Source organism: Phalangium opilio, unplaced genomic scaffold (assembly GCF_054372755.1).
Source record: "Phalangium opilio isolate 3A_F unplaced genomic scaffold, DU_Popi_V2 ptg000082l_1, whole genome shotgun sequence".
Lineage (NCBI taxonomy): Eukaryota > Metazoa > Arthropoda > Arachnida > Opiliones > Phalangiidae > Phalangium > Phalangium opilio.
Window position 1 is genome coordinate 14,417,402 of NW_028324189.1, and position 18,906 is coordinate 14,436,307.

At 41.0% G+C, this 18,906-nt stretch overlaps 1 non-coding gene across 1 annotated transcript; it reads right to left on the bottom strand.

Moving 5' to 3' along the window:
- Positions 1-16,728: 16,728 nt before the first annotated feature.
- On the bottom strand, positions 16,729-16,801 carry TRNAK-CUU (transfer RNA lysine (anticodon CUU)). The gene has a single exon. It is a non-coding gene; the product is annotated as a tRNA-Lys (tRNA).
- Positions 16,802-18,906: the final 2,105 nt, after the last annotated feature.

Here is an 18,906-nt window from a genome sequence, read left to right on the forward strand (position 1 = left end):
CGCAATAGTTAGCGGTTCAGCTGTTAACCGAAAGGATGGTGGTTCGAGCCCACCCGGGAGAGGTGTTGTGGGGTCTCAGATGTAGCGTAAAAATTCAAAACTTTTCCACAATACGTGATAACCATTTAATTTCTGAGCTTCCGTGGCTCAATGGTTAGAGCGCTCGGCTGTTAACCAAGAGGTTGGTGGATCGAGCCCACCCTTACCGGTGTTGTGGGATCTCAAATGTAACGTAAAAAGCCAAAGTTTTTCCACAATACCTGACGACCATATAATTTTTGGGCTTCCATGGCGCAATGGCTAGCGCGGTTGGCTGTTAACCGAAAGGTTGGTGGTTCGAGCCCATCCGGGAGCGGTGTTGTGAGGTCTCAGATTTGACGTAAAAAGTCAAGTTTTTTCCACTATACCTGACGACCATTTAATTTTTGTTCTTCCGTGGCGCAATGGTTAGCGCGTTCAGCTGTTAACTGAATGGTTGGTGGTTCGAGCCCATCCGGGAGCGGTGTTCTGAGGTCTCAGATTTGACGTAAAAAGTCAAGGTTTTACCACAATACCAACGACCATTTAATTTTTTGGCTTCCGTGGCGCAATGGTTATCGCGATCTGCTGTTATTCAAAAGACTGGTAATTTGAACCCTCCCGGGAGCGGTGTTGTGAGGTCTCAGATGTGACGTAAAAAGTCAAAGTTTTTCCACAATACCTGACGACCATTTATTTTCTGAGCTTAAATGGCTCAATGGTTAGCGCGTTCGGCTGTTAACCGAAAGGTTGGTGGTTCGAGCCCACCCGTGAGCGGTGTTGTGAGATCTCAAATGAAACGTAAAAATTCAATGTTTTTCCACAATACCTGACGAACATATAATTTTTGGGCTTCCGTGACGCAATGGTTAGCGCGGTCAGCTGTTATTCAAAAGACTGGTGGTTTGAACCCTCCCGGGAGCGGTGTTGTGAGGTCTCAGATGTAACGTAAAATGTCAGAGTTTTTCCACAATACCTGACGAAAATTTAATTTTTGGGCTTCCGTGGCGCACTGGTTAGCGGTTCAGCTGTTAACCGAAAGGATGGTGGTTCGAGCCCACCCGGGAGAGGTGTTGTGGGGTCTCAGATGTAGCGTAAAAATTCAAAACGTTTCCACAATACGTAATAACCATTTAATTTCTGAGCTTCCGTGGCTCAATGGTTAGCGCGTTCGGCTGTTAACCAATAGGTTGGTGGTTCGAGCCCACCCGGGAGCGGTGTTGTGGGATCTCAAATGAAACGTAACAAGCCGAAGTTTTTCCACAATACCTGACGACCATTTATTTTTTGGGCTTCCGTGGCGCAATAGTTAGCGCGTTCGGCTGTTAACCGAAATTTTGGTGGTTCGAGCCCACCCGGGAGCGGTGTTGTGAGGTCTCAGATGTAACGTAAAATGTCAGAGTTTTTCCACAATACCTGACGAAAATTTAATTTTTGGGCTTCAGTGGCGCAATGGTTAGCGCGTTCAGCTGTTAACTGAAAGGTTGGTGGTTCGAGCCCACCCGGGAAAGGTGTTGTGGGGTCTCAGATGTAGCGTAAAAATTCAAAACTTTTCCACAATACGTGATAACCGTTTAATTTCTGAGCTTCCATGGCTCAATGGTTAGCGTGTTCGGATGTTAACCAAAAGGTTCGTGGTTCGAGCCCATCCGGGGGGGGGTGTTGTGGGGTCTCAGACGTAGCGTAAAAAGTCAAAACATTTCCACAATACGTGACAACCATTTAATTCCTGAGCTTCCGTGGCTCAATGGTTAGCGCGTTCGGCTGTTAACCAATAGGTTGGTGGTTCGAGCCCACACGGGGGGGGGTGTTGTGGGGTCTCAGACGTAGCGTAAAAAGTCAAAACTTTTCCGAAATACGTGACAACCATTTAATTTCTGAGCTTCCGTGGCTCAATGGTTAGCGCGTTCGGCTGTTAACCAATAGGTTGGTGGTTCGAGTACGCAAGGGTCACTTTTGAATGCATTTTTTTCTGGAAAATTTTTTGACCGAATTCAGCTAAATTCCTTATAAAATACTCATTAAAAGGGATTTAACCTCGATTGAACAATAAATAAAAATGTACCTCGATTTTTAATAACATTATCAAAATCGACGTTTCACGGCCAGAGAAACATATTTTGAGTATTTCTTCACTATTTTCAAATATAACCACTGAAACCATTATTTTTGAACTTTTTGCTTTAATTCAAGCAAATGTAACGATATTCATTCACAAAACTGTTAAAGTTTAATTTTCAATAAGAAATCGTTGTAACGGATTTTGTATCTTAAGAAAAAAACATGCAATTTTTTCGGTACACTTTTGAATGCATTCTTTTCTGGACAAATTTTTGGCCGAATTCAGCTTAATTCCTTCTAAAATACTCGTTAAAAGTGATTTCATCTCGATTGAACCATAAATAAAAATGTACCTCGATTTTTAATAACATTTTCAAAATCGACGTTTCACGGCCAAAGAAGCGTATTTTGAGTATTTCTCACTATTTTTAAATATAACCACTGAAACCATAATTTTTGTACTTTTTGCTTTATTTCAAGCAAATGTAACGATATTCATTCAAAAAACTGTTAAAATTCAATTTTCAATAAGAAATCGTTGTAACGGATTTTGTATCTTGAAGAAAAAAAACATGCGATTTTTTCGGTAAACTTTTGAATGAATTTTTTTCTGGACAAATTTTTGGCCGAATTCAGCTTAATTCCCTATAAAATACTCATTAAAAGTGATTTCATCTCGATTGAACAATAAATAAAAATGTACCTCGATTTTTAATAACATTTTCAAAATCGACGTTTCACGGCCAGAGAAGCATATTTTGAGTATTTCTTCACTATTTTCAAATATAACCACTGAAACCATAATTTTTGTACTTTTGGCAAAAGCAAATGTCACGATATTCACTTAAAAAAATGTCTAAATTCAATTGTCAATAAGAAATAGTTGTCACGGATTTTGTATCTTGAAGGAGAAAAACATGCGATTTTTTCGGTACACTTTTGAATGCATTTTTTTCTGGACAAATTTTTGACCGAATTCAGCTTAATTCCTTATAAAATACTCATTAAAAGTGATTTCATCTCGATTGAACAATAAATAAAAATGTACCTCGATTTTTAATAACATTTTGAAAATCGACGTTTCACGGCCAGAGAAGTATATTTTCATTTTTGAGCTTCTTTGGCTCCATGGTTAGCGCGTTCGGATGTTAAAAAAAATGTTGGTGGTTCGAGCCCACCCGGGTGCGGTGTTGTGAAGTTTCAAATGTAACGTAAAAATCCAAAACTTTTCCACAATACGTGACAACCATTTAATTTCTGAGCTTCCGTGGCTCAATGGTTAGCGCGTTCGGCTGTTAATCAATAGGTTGGTGGTTCGAGCCCATCCGTGAGCGGTGTTGTGGGATCTCAAATGAAACGTAAAAAGCCAAAGTTTTTCCACAATACCTGACGACCATTTATTTTCTGAGCTTCCATGGCTCAATGGTTAGCGCGTTCGGCTTTAATGAAAAGGTTGGTGGTTCGAGCCCAACCAGGAGCGGTGTTGTGAGATTTCAAGTGTAGCGTAAAAAGTCAGAGTTTTTCCACAATACCTGACGAACATTTAATTTTTGTTCTTCCTTGGCGCAATGGTTAGCGCCTTCAGCTGTTAACTGAAATTTTGGTGGTTCGAGCCCACCCGGGAGAGGTGTTGTGGGGTCTCAGATGTAGCGTAAAAAGTCAAAACTTTTCCAAAATACGTGACAACCATTTGATTTCTGAGCTTCCGTGGCTCAATGGTTAGCGCGTTCGGCTGTTAACCAAGAGGATGGTGGTTCGAGCCCACCCGGTACCGGTGTTGTGAGGTCTCAGATGTAGCGTAAAAAGTCAAAACTTTTCCAAAATACGTGACAACCATTTGATTTCTGAGCTTCCGTGGCTCAATGGTTAGCGCGTTCGGCTGTTAACCAATAGGTTGGTGGTTCGAGCCCAACCAGGAGCGGTGTTGTGAGATTTCAAGTGTAGCGTAAAAAGTCAGAGTTTTTCCACAATACCTGACGAAAATTTAATTTTTGGGCTTCCGTGGCGCAATGGTTAGCGGTTCAGCTGTTAACCGAAAGGATGGTGGTTCGAGCCCACCCGGGAGAGGTGTTGTGGGGTCTCAGATGTAGCGTAAAAATTCAAAACGTTTCCACAATACGTGATAACCATTTAATTTCTGAGCTTCCGTGGCTCAATGGTTAGCGCGTTCGGCTGTTAACCAATAGGTTGGTGGTTCGAGCCCACCCGGGAGCGGTGTTGTGGGATCTCAAATGAAACTAATAAGCCGAAGTTTTTCCACAATACCTGACGACCATTTATTTTTTGGGCTTCCGTGGCGCAATAGTTAGCGCGTTCGGCTGTTAACCGAAATTTTGGTGGTTCGAGCCCACCCGGGAGCGGTGTTGTGAGGTCTCAGATGTAACGTAAAATGTCAGAGTTTTTCCACAATACCTGACGAAAATTTAATTTTTGGGCTTCAGTGGCGCAATGGTTAGCGCGTTCAGCTGTTAACTGAAAGGTTGGTGGTTCGAGCCCACCCGGGAAAGGTATTGTGGGGTCTCAGATGTAGCGTAAAAATTCAAAACTTTTCCACAATACGTGACAACCATTTAATTTCTGAGCTTCCGTGGCTCAATGGTTAGCGCGTTCGGCTGTTAATCAATAGGTTGGTGGTTCGAGCCCATCCGTGAGCGGTGTTGTGGGATCTCAAATGAAACGTAAAAAGCCAAAGTTTTTCCACAATACCTGACGACCATTTATTTTCTGAGCTTCCATGGCTCAATGGTTAGCGCGTTCGGCTTTAATGAAAAGGTTGGTGGTTCGAGCCCAACCAGGAGCGGTGTTGTGAGATTTCAAGTGTAGCGTAAAAAGTCAGAGTTTTTCCACAATACCTGACGAACATTTAATTTTTGTTCTTCCTTGGCGCAATGGTTAGCGCCTTCAGCTGTTAACTGAAATTTTGGTGGTTCGAGCCCACCCGGGAGAGGTGTTGTGGGGTCTCAGATGTAGCGTAAAAAGTCAAAACTTTTCCAAAATACGTGACAACCATTTGATTTCTGAGCTTCCGTGGCTCAATGGTTAGCGCGTTCGGCTGTTAACCAAGAGGATGGTGGTTCGAGCCCACCCGGTACCGGTGTTGTGAGGTCTCAGATGTAGCGTAAAAAGTCAAAACTTTTCCAAAATACGTGACAACCATTTGATTTCTGAGCTTCCGTGGCTCAATGGTTAGCGCGTTCGGCTGTTAACCAATAGGTTGGTGGTTCGAGCCCAACCAGGAGCGGTGTTGTGAGATTTCAAGTGTAGCGTAAAAAGTCAGAGTTTTTCCACAATACCTGACGAAAATTTAATTTTTGGGCTTCCGTGGCGCAATGGTTAGCGGTTCAGCTGTTAACCGAAAGGATGGTGGTTCGAGCCCACCCGGGAGAGGTGTTGTGGGGTCTCAGATGTAGCGTAAAAATTCAAAACGTTTCCACAATACGTGATAACCATTTAATTTCTGAGCTTCCGTGGCTCAATGGTTAGCGCGTTCGGCTGTTAACCAATAGGTTGGTGGTTCGAGCCCACCCGGGAGCGGTGTTGTGGGATCTCAAATGAAACTAATAAGCCGAAGTTTTTCCACAATACCTGACGACCATTTATTTTTTGGGCTTCCGTGGCGCAATAGTTAGCGCGTTCGGCTGTTAACCGAAATTTTGGTGGTTCGAGCCCACCCGGGAGCGGTGTTGTGAGGTCTCAGATGTAACGTAAAATGTCAGAGTTTTTCCACAATACCTGACGAAAATTTAATTTTTGGGCTTCAGTGGCGCAATGGTTAGCGCGTTCAGCTGTTAACTGAAAGGTTGGTGGTTCGAGCCCACCCGGGAAAGGTATTGTGGGGTCTCAGATGTAGCGTAAAAATTCAAAACTTTTCCACAATACGTGATAACCGTTTAATTTCTGAGCTTCCATGGCTCAATGGTTAGCGTGTTCGGATGTTAACCAAAAGGTTCGTGGTTCGAGCCCATCCGGGGGGCGGTGTTGTGGGGTCTCAGACCTAGCGTAAAAAGTCAAAACATTTCCACAATACGTGACAACCATTTAATTCCTGAGCTTCCGTGGCTCAATGGTTAGCGCGTTCGGCTGTTAACCAATAGGTTGGTGGTTCGAGCCCACCCGGGAGCGGTGTTGTGAGGTCTCAGATGTAGCGTAAAAATTCAAAACTTTTCCACAATGCGTGATAACCGTTTAATTTCTTTGCTTCCATGGCTCAATGGTTAGCGTGTTCGGATGTTAACCAAAAGGTTGGTGGTTCGAGCCCACCCGGGGGGGGGGGTGTTGTGGGGTCTCAGACGTAGCGTAAAAAGTCAAAACTTTTCCGAAATACGTGACAACCATTTAATTTCTGAGCTTCCGTGGCTCAATGGTTAGCGCGTTCGGCTGTTAACCAATAGGTTGGTGGTTCGAGTACGCAAGGGTCACTTTTGAATGCATTTTTTTCTGGAAAATTTTTTGACCGAATTCAGCTAAATTCCTTATAAAATACTCATTAAAAGGGATTTAACCTCGATTGAACAATAAATAAAAATGTACCTCGATTTTTAATAACATTATCAAAATCGACGTTTCACGGCCAGAGAAACATATTTTGAGTATTTCTTCACTATTTTCAAATATAACCACTGAAACCATTATTTTTGAAATTTTTGCTTTAATTCAAGCAAATGTAACGATATTCATTCACAAAACTGTTAAAATTTAATTTTCAATAAGAAATCGTTGTAACGGATTTTGTATCTTAAGAAAAAAACATGCAATTTTTTCGGTACACTTTTGAATGCATTCTTTTCTGGACAAATTTTTGGCCGAATTCAGCTTAATTCCTTCTAAAATACTCGTTAAAAGTGATTTCATCTCGATTGAACCATAAATAAAAATGTGCCTCGATTTTTAATAACATTTTCAAAATCGACGTTTCACGGCCAAAGAAGCGTATTTTGAGTATTTCTCACTATTTTTAAATATAACCACTGAAACCATAATTTTTGTACTTTTTGCTTTATTTCAAGCAAATGTAACGATATTCATTCAAAAAACTGTTAAAATTCAATTTTCAATAAGAAATCGTTGTAACGGATTTTGTATCTTGAAGAAAAAAAACATGCGATTTTTTCGGTAAACTTTTGAATGAATTTTTTTCTGGACAAATTTTTGGCCGAATTCAGCTTAATTCCCTATAAAATACTCATTAAAAGTGATTTCATCTCGATTGAACAATAAATAAAAATGTACCTCGATTTTTAATAACATTTTCAAAATCGACGTTTCACGGCCAGAGAAGCATATTTTGAGTATTTCTTCACTATTTTCAAATATAACCACTGAAACCATAATTTTTGTACTTTTGGCAAAAGCAAATGTCACGATATTCACTTAAAAAAATGTCTAAATTCAATTGTCAATAAGAAATAGTTGTCACGGATTTTGTATCTTGAAGGAGAAAAACATGCGATTTTTTCGGTACACTTTTGAATGCATTTTTTTCTGGACAAATTTTTGACCGAATTCAGCTTAATTCCTTATAAAATACTCATTAAAAGTGATTTCATCTCGATTGAACAATAAATAAAAATGTACCTCGATTTTTAATAACATTTTGAAAATCGACGTTTCACGGCCAGAGAAGCATATTTTCATTTTTGAGCTTCTTTGGCTCCATGGTTAGCGCGTTCGGATGTTAAAAAAAATGTTGGTGGTTCGAGCCCACCCGGGTGCGGTGTTGTGAAGTTTCAAATGTAACGTAAAAAGCCAAAACTTTTCCACAATACGTGACAACCATTTAATTTCTGAGCTTCCGTGGCTCAATGGTTAGCGCGTTCGGCTATTAATCAATAGGTTGGTGGTTCGAGCCCATCCGTGAGCGGTGTTGTGGGATCTCAAATGAAACGTAAAAAGCCAAAGTTTTTCCACAATACCTGACGACCATTTATTTTCTGAGCTTCCATGGCTCAATGGTTAGCGCGTTCGGCTTTAATGAAAAGGTTGGTGGTTCGAGCCCAACCAGGAGCGGTGTTGTGAGATTTCAAGTGTAGCGTAAAAAGTCAGAGTTTTTCCACAATACCTGACGAACATTTAATTTTTGTTCTTCTTTGGCGCAATGGTTAGCGCCTTCAGCTGTTAACTGAAATTTTGGTGGTTCGAGCCCACCCGGGAGAGGTGTTGTGGGGTCTCAGATGTAGCGTAAAAAGTCAAAACTTTTCCAAAATACGTGACAACCATTTGATTTCTGAGCTTCCGTGGCTCAACGGTTAGCGCGTTCGGCTGTTAACCAAGAGGTTGGTGGTTCGAGCCCACCCGGTACCGGTGTTGTGAGGTCTCAGATGTAGCGTAAAAAGTCAAAACTTTTCCAAAATACGTGACAACCATTTGATTTCTGAGCTTCCGTGGCTCAATGGTTAGCGCGTTCGGCTGTTAACCGAAATTTTGGTGGTTCGAGCCCACCCGGGAGCGGTGTTGTGAGGTCTCAGATGTAACGTAAAAAGTCAGAGTTTTTCCACAATACCTGAAAAACATTTAATTTTTGTTCTTCAGTGGCGCAATGGTTAGCGCGTTCAGCTGTTAACTGAAAGGTTGGTGGTTCGAGCCCACCCGGGAAAGGTGTTGTGGGGTCTCAGATGTAGCGTAAAAAGTCAGAGTTTTTCCACAATACCTGAAAAACATTTAATTTTTGTTCTTCAGTGGCGCAATGGTTAGCGCGTTCAGCTGTTAACTGAAAGGTTGGTGGTTCGAGCCCACCCGGGAAAGGTGTTGTGGGGTCTCAGATGTAGCGTAAAAATTCAAAAATTTTCCACAATACGTGATAACCGTTTAATTTCTGAGCTTCCATGGCTCAATGGTTAGCGTGTTCGGATGTTAACCAAAAGGTTCGTGGTTCGAGCCCACCCGGGGGGGGTGTTGTGGGGTCTCAGACGTAGCGTAAAAAGTCAAAACATTTCCACAATACGTGACAACCATTTAATTTCTGAGCTTCCGTGGCTCAATGGTTAGCGCGTTCGGCTGTTAACCAATAGGTTGGTGGTTCGAGCCCACCCGGGAGCGGTGTTGTGAGGTCTCAGATGTAACGTAAAAAGTGAGAGTTTTTCCACAATACCTGACGAACATTTAATTTTTGTTCATCCGTGGCGCAATGGTTAGCGCGTTCAGCTGTTAACTGAAAGGTTGGTGGTTCGAGTACGCAAGGGTCACTTTTGAATGCATTTTTTTCTGGAAAATTTTTTGACCGAATTCAGCTAAATTCCTTATAAAATACTCATTAAAAGGGATTTAACCTCGATTGAACAATAAATAAAAATGTACCTCGATTTTTAATAACATTATCAAAATCGACGTTTCACGGCCAGAGAAACATATTTTGAGTATTTCTTCACTATTTTCAAATATAACCACTGAAACCATTATTTTTGAAATTTTTGCTTTAATTCAAGCAAATGTAACGATATTCATTCACAAAACTGTTAAAATTTAATTTTCAATAAGAAATCGTTGTAACGGATTTTGTATCTTAAGAAAAAAACATGCAATTTTTTCGGTACACTTTTGAATGCATTCTTTTCTGGACAAATTTTTGGCCGAATTCAGCTTAATTCCTTCTAAAATACTCGTTAAAAGTGATTTCATCTCGATTGAACCATAAATAAAAATGTGCCTCGATTTTTAATAACATTTTCAAAATCGACGTTTCACGGCCAAAGAAGCGTATTTTGAGTATTTCTCACTATTTTTAAATATAACCACTGAAACCATAATTTTTGTACTTTTTGCTTTATTTCAAGCAAATGTAACGATATTCATTCAAAAAACTGTTAAAATTCAATTTTCAATAAGAAATAGTTGTCACGGATTTTGTATCTTGAAGGAGAAAAACATGCGATTTTTTCGGTACACTTTTGAATGCATTTTTTTCTGGACAAATTTTTGACCGAATTCAGCTTAATTCCTTATAAAATACTCATTAAAAGTGATTTCATCTCGATTGAACAATAAATAAAAATGTACCTCGATTTTTAATAACATTTTGAAAATCGACGTTTCACGGCCAGAGAAGCATATTTCCATTTTTGAGCTTCTTTGGCTCCATGGTTAGCGCGTTCGGATGTTAAAAAAAATGTTGGTGGTTCGAGCCCACCCGGGTGCGGTGTTGTGAAGTTTCAAATGTAACGTAAAAAGCCAAAACTTTTCCACAATACGTGACAACCATTTAATTTCTGAGCTTCCGTGGCTCAATGGTTAGCGCGTTCGGCTATTAATCAATAGGTTGGTGGTTCGAGCCCATCCGTGAGCGGTGTTGTGGGATCTCAAATGAAACGTAAAAAGCCAAAGTTTTTCCACAATACCTGACGACCATTTATTTTCTGAGCTTCCATGGCTCAATGGTTAGCGCGTTCGGCTTTAATGAAAAGGTTGGTGGTTCGAGCCCAACCAGGAGCGGTGTTGTGAGATTTCAAGTGTAGCGTAAAAAGTCAGAGTTTTTCCACAATACCTGACGAACATTTAATTTTTGTTCTTCTTTGGCGCAATGGTTAGCGCCTTCAGCTGTTAACTGAAATTTTGGTGGTTCGAGCCCACCCGGGAGAGGTGTTGTGGGGTCTCAGATGTAGCGTAAAAAGTCAAAACTTTTCCAAAATACGTGACAACCATTTGATTTCTGAGCTTCCGTGGCTCAACGGTTAGCGCGTTCGGCTGTTAACCAAGAGGTTGGTGGTTCGAGCCCACCCGGTACCGGTGTTGTGAGGTCTCAGATGTAGCGTAAAAAGTCAAAACTTTTCCAAAATACGTGACAACCATTTGATTTCTGAGCTTCCGTGGCTCAATGGTTAGCGCGTTCGGCTGTTAACCAATAGGTTGGTGGTTCGAGCCCACCCGGGAGCGGTGTTGTGGGATCTCAAATGAAACGTAAAAAGCCAAAGTTTTTCCACAATACCTGACGACCATTTATTTTTTGGGCTTCCGTGGCGCAATAGTTAGCGCGTTCGGCTGTTAACCGAAATTTTGGTGGTTCGAGCCCACCCGGGAGCGGTGTTGTGAGGTCTCAGATGTAACGTAAAAAGTCAGAGTTTTTCCACAATACCTGACGAAAATTTAATTTTTGGGCTTCCGTGGCGCAATGGTTAGCGCGTTCAGCTGTTAACCGAAACGTTGGTGGTTCGAGCCCACCCAGGAAAGGTGTTGTGGGGTCTCAGATGTAGCGTAAAAATTCAAAACTTTTCCACAATACGTGATAACCGTTTAATTTCTGAGCTTCCATGGCTCAATGGTTAGCGTGTTCGACTGTTAACCAATAGGTTGGTGGTCCGAGCCAACCCGGTACCGGTGTTGTGGGATCTCAAATGTAACGTAAAAAGCCAAAGTTTTTCCACAATACCTGACGACCATTTAATTTTTGTTCTTCCGTGGCGCAATGGTTAGCGCGTTCAGCTGTTAACTGAATGGTTGGTGGTTCGAACCCATCCGGGAGCGGTGTTCTGAGGTCTCAGATTTGACGTAAAAAGTCAAGGTTTTACCACAATACCAACGACCATTTAATTTTTTGGCTTCCGTGGCGCAATGGTTATCGCGATCTGCTGTTATTCAAAAGACTGGTAATTTGAACCCTCCCGGGAGCGGTGTTGTGAGGTCTCAGATGTAACGTAAAATGTCAGAGTTTTTCCAAAATACCTGACGAAAATTTAATTTTTGGGCTTCCGTGGCGCAATAGTTAGCGGTTCAGCTGTTAACCGAAAGGATGGTGGTTCGAGCCCACCCGGGAGAGGTGTTGTGGGGTCTCAGATGTAGCGTAAAAATTCAAAACGTTTCCACAATACGTGATAGCCATTTAATTTCTGAGCTTCCGTGGCTCAATGGTTAGCGCGTTCGGCTGTTAACCAATAGGTTGGTGGTTCGAGCCCACCCGGGAGCGGTGTTGTGGGATCTCAAATGAAACGTAACAAGCCAAAGTTTTTCCACAATACCTGACGACCATTTATTTTTTGGGCTTCCGTGGCGCAATAGTTAGCGCGTTCGGCTGTTAACCGAAATTTTGGTGGTTCGAGCCCACCCGGGAGCGGTGTTGTGAGGTCTCAGATGTAACGTAAAAAGTCAGAGTTTTTCCACAATACCTGAAAAACACTTAATTTTTGTTCTTCAGTGGCGCAATGGTTAGCGCGTTCAGCTGTTAACTGAAAGGTTGGTGGTTCGAGCCCACCCGGGAAAGGTGTTGTGGGGTCTCAGATGTAGCGTAAAAATTCAAAACTTTTCCACAATACGTGATAACCGTTTAATTTCTGAGCTTCCATGGCTCAATGGTTAGCGTGTTCGGATGTTAACCAAAAGGTTCGTGGTTCGAGCCCACCCGGGGGGGGGGTGTTGTGGGGTCTCAGACGTAGCGTAAAAAGTCAAAACATTTCCACAATACGTGACAACCATTTAATTTCTGAGCTTCCGTGGCTCAATGGTTAGCGCGTTCGGCTGTTAACCAATAGGTTGGTGGTTCGAGCCCACCCGGGAGCGGTGTTGTGGGATCTCAAATGAAACGTAACAAGCCAAAGTTTTTCCACAATACCTGACGACCATTTAATTTTTGTTCTTCCGTGGCGCAATGGTTAGCGCGTTCAGCTGTTAACTGAATGGTTGGTGGTTCGAGCCCATCCGGGAGCGGTGTTCTGAGGTCTCAGATTTGACGTAAAAAGTCAAGGTTTTACCACAATACCAACGACCATTTAATTTTTTGGCTTCCGTGGCGCAATGGTTATCGCGATCTGCTGTTATTCAAAAGACTGGTAATTTGAACCCTCCCGGGAGCGGTGTTGTGAGGTCTCAGATGTAACGTAAAATGTCAGAGTTTTTCCACAATACCTGACGAAAATTTAATTTTTGGGCTTCCGTGGCGCAATAGTTAGCGGTTCAGCTGTTAACCGAAAGGATGGTGGTTCGAGCCCACCCGGGAGAGGTGTTGTGGGGTCTCAGATGTAGCGTAAAAATTCAAAACGTTTCCACAATACGTGATAGCCATTTAATTTCTGAGCTTCCGTGGCTCAATGGTTAGCGCGTTCGGCTGTTAACCAATAGGTTGGTGGTTCGAGCCCACCCGGGAGCGGTGTTGTGGGATCTCAAATGAAACGTAACAAGCCAAAGTTTTTCCACAATACCTGACGACCATTTATTTTTTGGGCTTCCGTGGCGCAATAGTTAGCGCGTTCGGCTGTTAACCGAAATTTTGGTGGTTCGAGCCCACCCGGGAGCGGTGTTGTGAGGTCTCAGATGTAACGTAAAAAGTCAGAGTTTTTCCACAATACCTGAAAAACACTTAATTTTTGTTCTTCAGTGGCGCAATGGTTAGCGCGTTCAGCTGTTAACTGAAAGGTTGGTGGTTCGAGCCCACCCGGGAAAGGTGTTGTGGGGTCTCAGATGTAGCGTAAAAATTCAAAACTTTTCCACAATACGTGATAACCGTTTAATTTCTGAGCTTCCATGGCTCAATGGTTAGCGTGTTCGGATGTTAACCAAAAGGTTCGTGGTTCGAGCCCACCCGGGGGGGGGTGTTGTGGGGTCTCAGACGTAGCGTAAAAAGTCAAAACATTTCCACAATACGTGACAACCATTTAATTTCTGAGCTTCCGTGGCTCAATGGTTAGCGCGTTCGGCTGTTAACCAATAGGTTGGTGGTTCGAGCCCACCCGGGAGCGGTGTTGTGAGGTCTCAGATGTAACGTAAAAAGTCAGAGTTTTTCCACAATACCTGACGAACATTTAATTTTTGTTCATCCGTGGCGCAATGGTTAGCGCGTTCAGCTGTTAACTGAAAGGTTAGTGGTTCGAGTACGCAAGGGTCACTTTTGAATGCATTTTTTTCTGGAAAATTTTTTGACCGAATTCAGCTAAATTCCTTATAAAATACTCATTAAAAGGGATTTAACCTCGATTGAACAATAAATAAAAATGTACCTCGATTTTTAATAACATTATCAAAATCGACGTTTCACGGCCAGAGAAACATATTTTGAGTATTTCTTCACTATTTTCAAATATAACCACTGAAACCATTATTTTTGAAATTTTTGCTTTAATTCAAGCAAATGTAACGATATTCATTCACAAAACTGTTAAAATTTAATTTTCAATAAGAAATCGTTGTAACGGATTTTGTATTTTAAGAAAAAAACATGCAATTTTTTCGGTACACTTTTGAATGCATTCTTTTCTGGACAAATTTTTGGCCGAATTCAGCTTAATTCCTTCTAAAATACTCGTTAAAAGTGATTTCATCTCGATTGAACCATAAATAAAAACGTACCTCGATTTTTAATAACATTTTCAAAATCGACGTTTCACGGCCAAAGAAGCGTATTTTGAGTATTTCTCACTATTTTTAAATATAACCACTGAAACCATAATTTTTGTACTTTTTGCTTTATTTCAAGCAAATGTAACGATATTCATTCAAAAAACTGTTAAAATTCAATTTTCAATAAGAAATCGTTGTAACGGATTTTGTATCTTGAAGAAAAAAAACATGCGATTTTTTCGGTAAACTTTTGAATGAATTTTTTTCTGGACAAATTTTTGGCCGAATTCAGCTTAATTCCCTATAAAATACTCATTAAAAGTGATTTCATCTCGATTGAACCATAAATAAAAATGTACCTCGATTTTTAATAACATTTTCAAAATCGACGTTTCACGGCCAAAGAAGCGTATTTTGAGTATTTCTCACTATTTTCAAATATAACCACTGAAACCATAATTTTTGTACTTTTTGCTTTAATTCAAGCAAATGTAACGATGGTTCGAGCCCACCCGGGAGCGGTGTTGTGAGATCTCAAATGTAACGTAAACGGAAGCTCAGAAATTAAATGGTTGTCACGTATTGTGGAACAGTTTTGACTTTTTACGCTACGTCTGAGACCCCACAACACCTTTCCCGGGTGGGCTCGAACCACCAACCTTTCGGTTAACAGCTGAACGCGCTAACCATTGCGCCACGGAAGCCCAAAAATTAAATGGTCGTCAGGTATTGTGGAAAAACCTTGACTTTTTACGTCACATCTGAGACCTCACAACACCGCTCCCGGGTGGGCTCGAACCATCGTTAAATTTGCTTGAATTAAAGCAAAAAGTACAAAAATTATAGTTTCAGTGGTTATATTTGAAAATAGTGAGAAATACTCAAAATACGCTTCTTTGGCCGTGAAACGTCGATTTTGAAAATGTTATTAAAAATCGAGGTACATTTTAAATTATTGTTCAATCGAGATGAAATCACTTTTAACGAGTATTTTATAAGGAATTAAGCTGAATTCGGCCAAAAATTTGTCCAGAAAAAAATGCATTCAAAAGTGTACCGAAAAACTTGCATGTTTTTTCTCTTAAAGATACAAAATGTGTGACAACGATTTCTTATTGAAAATTGTATTTTAACAGTTTTTTGAATGAATATCGTTACATTTGCTTGAATTAAAGCAAAAAGTACAAAAATTATGGTTTCAGTGGTTATATTTTAAAATAGTGAGAAATACTCAAAATACGCTTCTTTGGCCGTGAAACGTCGATTTTGAAAATATTATTAAAAATCGAGGTACATTTTTATTTATGGTTCAATCGAGATGAAATCACTTTTAACGAGTATTTTATAAAGAATTAAGCTGAATTCGGCCAAAAATTTGTCCAGAAAAAAATGCATTCAAAAGTGTACCGAAAAACTTGCATGTTTTTTCTCTTAAAGATACATAATGTGTGACAACGATTTCTTATTGAAAATTGAATTTTAACAGTTTTTTGAATGAATATCGTTACATTTGCTTGAATTAAAGCAAAAAGTACAAAAATTATGGTTTCAGTGGTTATATTTGAAAATAGTGAGAAATACTCAAAATACGCTTCTTTGGCCGTGAAACGTCGATTTTGAAAATGTTATTAAAAATCGAGGTACATTTTTATTTATGGTTCAATCGAGATGAAATCACTTTTAACGAGTATTTTAGAAGGAATTAAGCTGAATTCGGCCAAAAATTTGTCCAGAAAAGAATGCTTTCAAAAGTGTACCGAAAAAATTGCATGTTTTTTTTCTTAAAGATACAAAATCCGTTACAACGATTTCTTATTGAAAATTGAATTTTAACAGTTTTTTGAATGAATATCGTTACATTTGCTTGAATTAAAGCAAAAAGTTCAAAAATAATGGTTTCAGTGGTTATATTTGAAAATAGTGAAGAAATACTCAAAATATGTTTCTCTGGCCGTGAAACGTCGATTTTGATAATGTTATTCAAAATCGAGGTACATTTTTATTTATTGTTCAATCGAGATTAAATCCCTTTTAATGAGTATTTTATAAGGAATTTAGCTGAATTCGGTCAAATATTTGTCCAGAAAAAAATGCATTCAAAAGTGTACCTTGCTTACTCGAACCACCAACCTATTGGTTAACAGCCGAACGCGCTAACCATTGAGCCACGGAAGCTCAAAAATTAAATTTTCGTCAGGTATTGTGGAAAAACTCTGACATTTTACGTTACATCTGAGAGCTCACAACACCGCTCCCGGGAGGGTTCAAACCACCAGTTTTTGAATAACAGCTGATCGCGATAACCATTGCGCCACGGAAGCCCAAAAATTAAATGGTCGTTGGTATTGTGGTAAAACCTTGACCAATTACGTCAAATCTGAGACCTCACAACACCGCTCCCGGATGGGCTCGAACCACCAACCTTTCGGTTAAGAGCCGAACGCGCTAACCATTGCGCCACGGAAGCCCAAAAATTAAATGGTCGTCAGGTATTGTGGAAAAACTTTGGCTTTTTACGATACATTTGAGATCCCACAACACCGGTACCGGGTGGTCTCGAACCACCAACCTCTTGATTAACAGCCGAACGCTCTAACCATTGAGCCACGGAAGCTCAGAAATTAAATGGTTATCACGTATTGTGGAAAAGTTTTGAATTTTTACGCTACATCTGAGACCCCACAACACCTCTCCCGGGTGGGCTCGAACCACCAAAATTTCAGTTAACAGCTGAACGCGCTAACCATTGCGCCACGGAAGAACAAAAATTAAATGTTCGTCAGGTATTGTGGAAAAACTCTGACTTTTTACGTTACACTTGAGATCTCACAACACCGCTCCTGGTTGGGCTCGAACCACCAACCTTTCGATTAACAGCCGAACGCGCTAACCATTGAGCAATGGAAGCCCAAAAATTCAATTGTCGTCAGGTATTGTGGAAAAATTTTGGATTTTTACGTTACATTTGAGATCTCACAACACTGCTCCCGGGTGGGCTCGAACCACCAACCTATTGGTTAACAGCCGAACGCGCTGACCATTGCGCAACAGAAGCCCAAAAATTAAATGTTCGTCAGGTATTGTGGAAAAATTTTGGATTTTTACGTTACATTTGAGATCTCACAACACCGCTCCCGGGTGGGCTCGAACCACCAACCTATTGGTTAACAGCCGAACGCGCTAACCATTGAGCCACGGAAGCTCAGAAATTAAATGGTTGTCACGTATTGTGGAAAAGTTTTGACTTTTTACGCTACGTCTGAGAACCACAACACCTTTCCCGGGTGGGCTCGAACCACCAACCTTTCGGTTAACAGCTGAACGCGCTAACCATTGCGCCACGGAAGCCCAAAAATTAAATGGTCTTCAGGTATTGTGGAAAAACCTTGACTTTTTACGTCACATCTGAGACCTCACAACACCGCTCCCGGGTGGGCTCGAACCACCAACCTTTCGGTTAACAGCCGAACGCGCTAACCATTGCGCAATGGAAGCCCGAAAATTAAATGTTCGTCAGGTATTGTGGAAAAACATTGGATTTTTACGTTACATTTGAGATCTCACAACACCGCTCCCGAGTGGGCTCGAACCACCAACCTTTTGGTTAACAGCCGAACGCGCTAACCATTAAACCACGGAAGCTCAGAAATTAAATGGTTATCACGTATTGTGGAAAAGTTCTGAATTTTTAAGCTACATCTGAGACCCCACAACACCTCTCCCGGGTAGGCTCGAACCACCAACCTTTCGGTTAACAGCTGAACGCGCTAACCATTGCGCAATGGAAGCCCAAAAATTAACTGTTCGTCAGGCATTGTGGAAAAACTTTTGTTTTTTACGTTACATTTGAGATCTCACAACACCGCTCCCGAGTGGGATCGAACCACCAACCTTTCTATTAACAGCTGATCGCGCTAACCATTGCGCAACGGAAGCCCAAAAATTAAATGTTCGTCAGGTATTGTGGAAAAACTTTGAATTTTTACGTTACATCTTAGATCTCACAACACCGCTCCTGGGTGGGCTCGAACCACCAACCTTTCGGTTAACAGCCGAACGCGCTAACCATTGAGCCATGGAAGTTCAGAAAATAAATGGTCGTCAGGTATTGTGGAAAAACTCTGACATTTTACGTTACATCTGAGACCTCACAACACCGCTCCCGGATGGGCTCGAACCACCAACCTTTCGGTTAACAGCCGAACGCGCTAACCATTGCGCAATGGAAGCCCAAAAATTAACTGTTCGTCAGGTATTGCGTAAAAACTTTGAATTTTTACGTTACACTTGAGATCTCACATCACCGCTCCCGGGAGGGCTCAAACCACCAGTTTTTTGAATAACAGCTAAACGCGCTAACCACTGCGCCACGGAAGCCCAAAAATTAAATGTTCGTCAGGTATTGTGGAAAAACTTTGAATTTTTACGTTACACTTGAGATCTCACATCACCGCTCCCGGGAGGGCTCAAACCACCAGTTTTTTGAATAACAGCTAAACGCGCTAACCACTGCGCCACGGAAGCCCAAAAATTAAATGTTCGTCAGGTATTGTGGAAAAACTTTGAATTTTT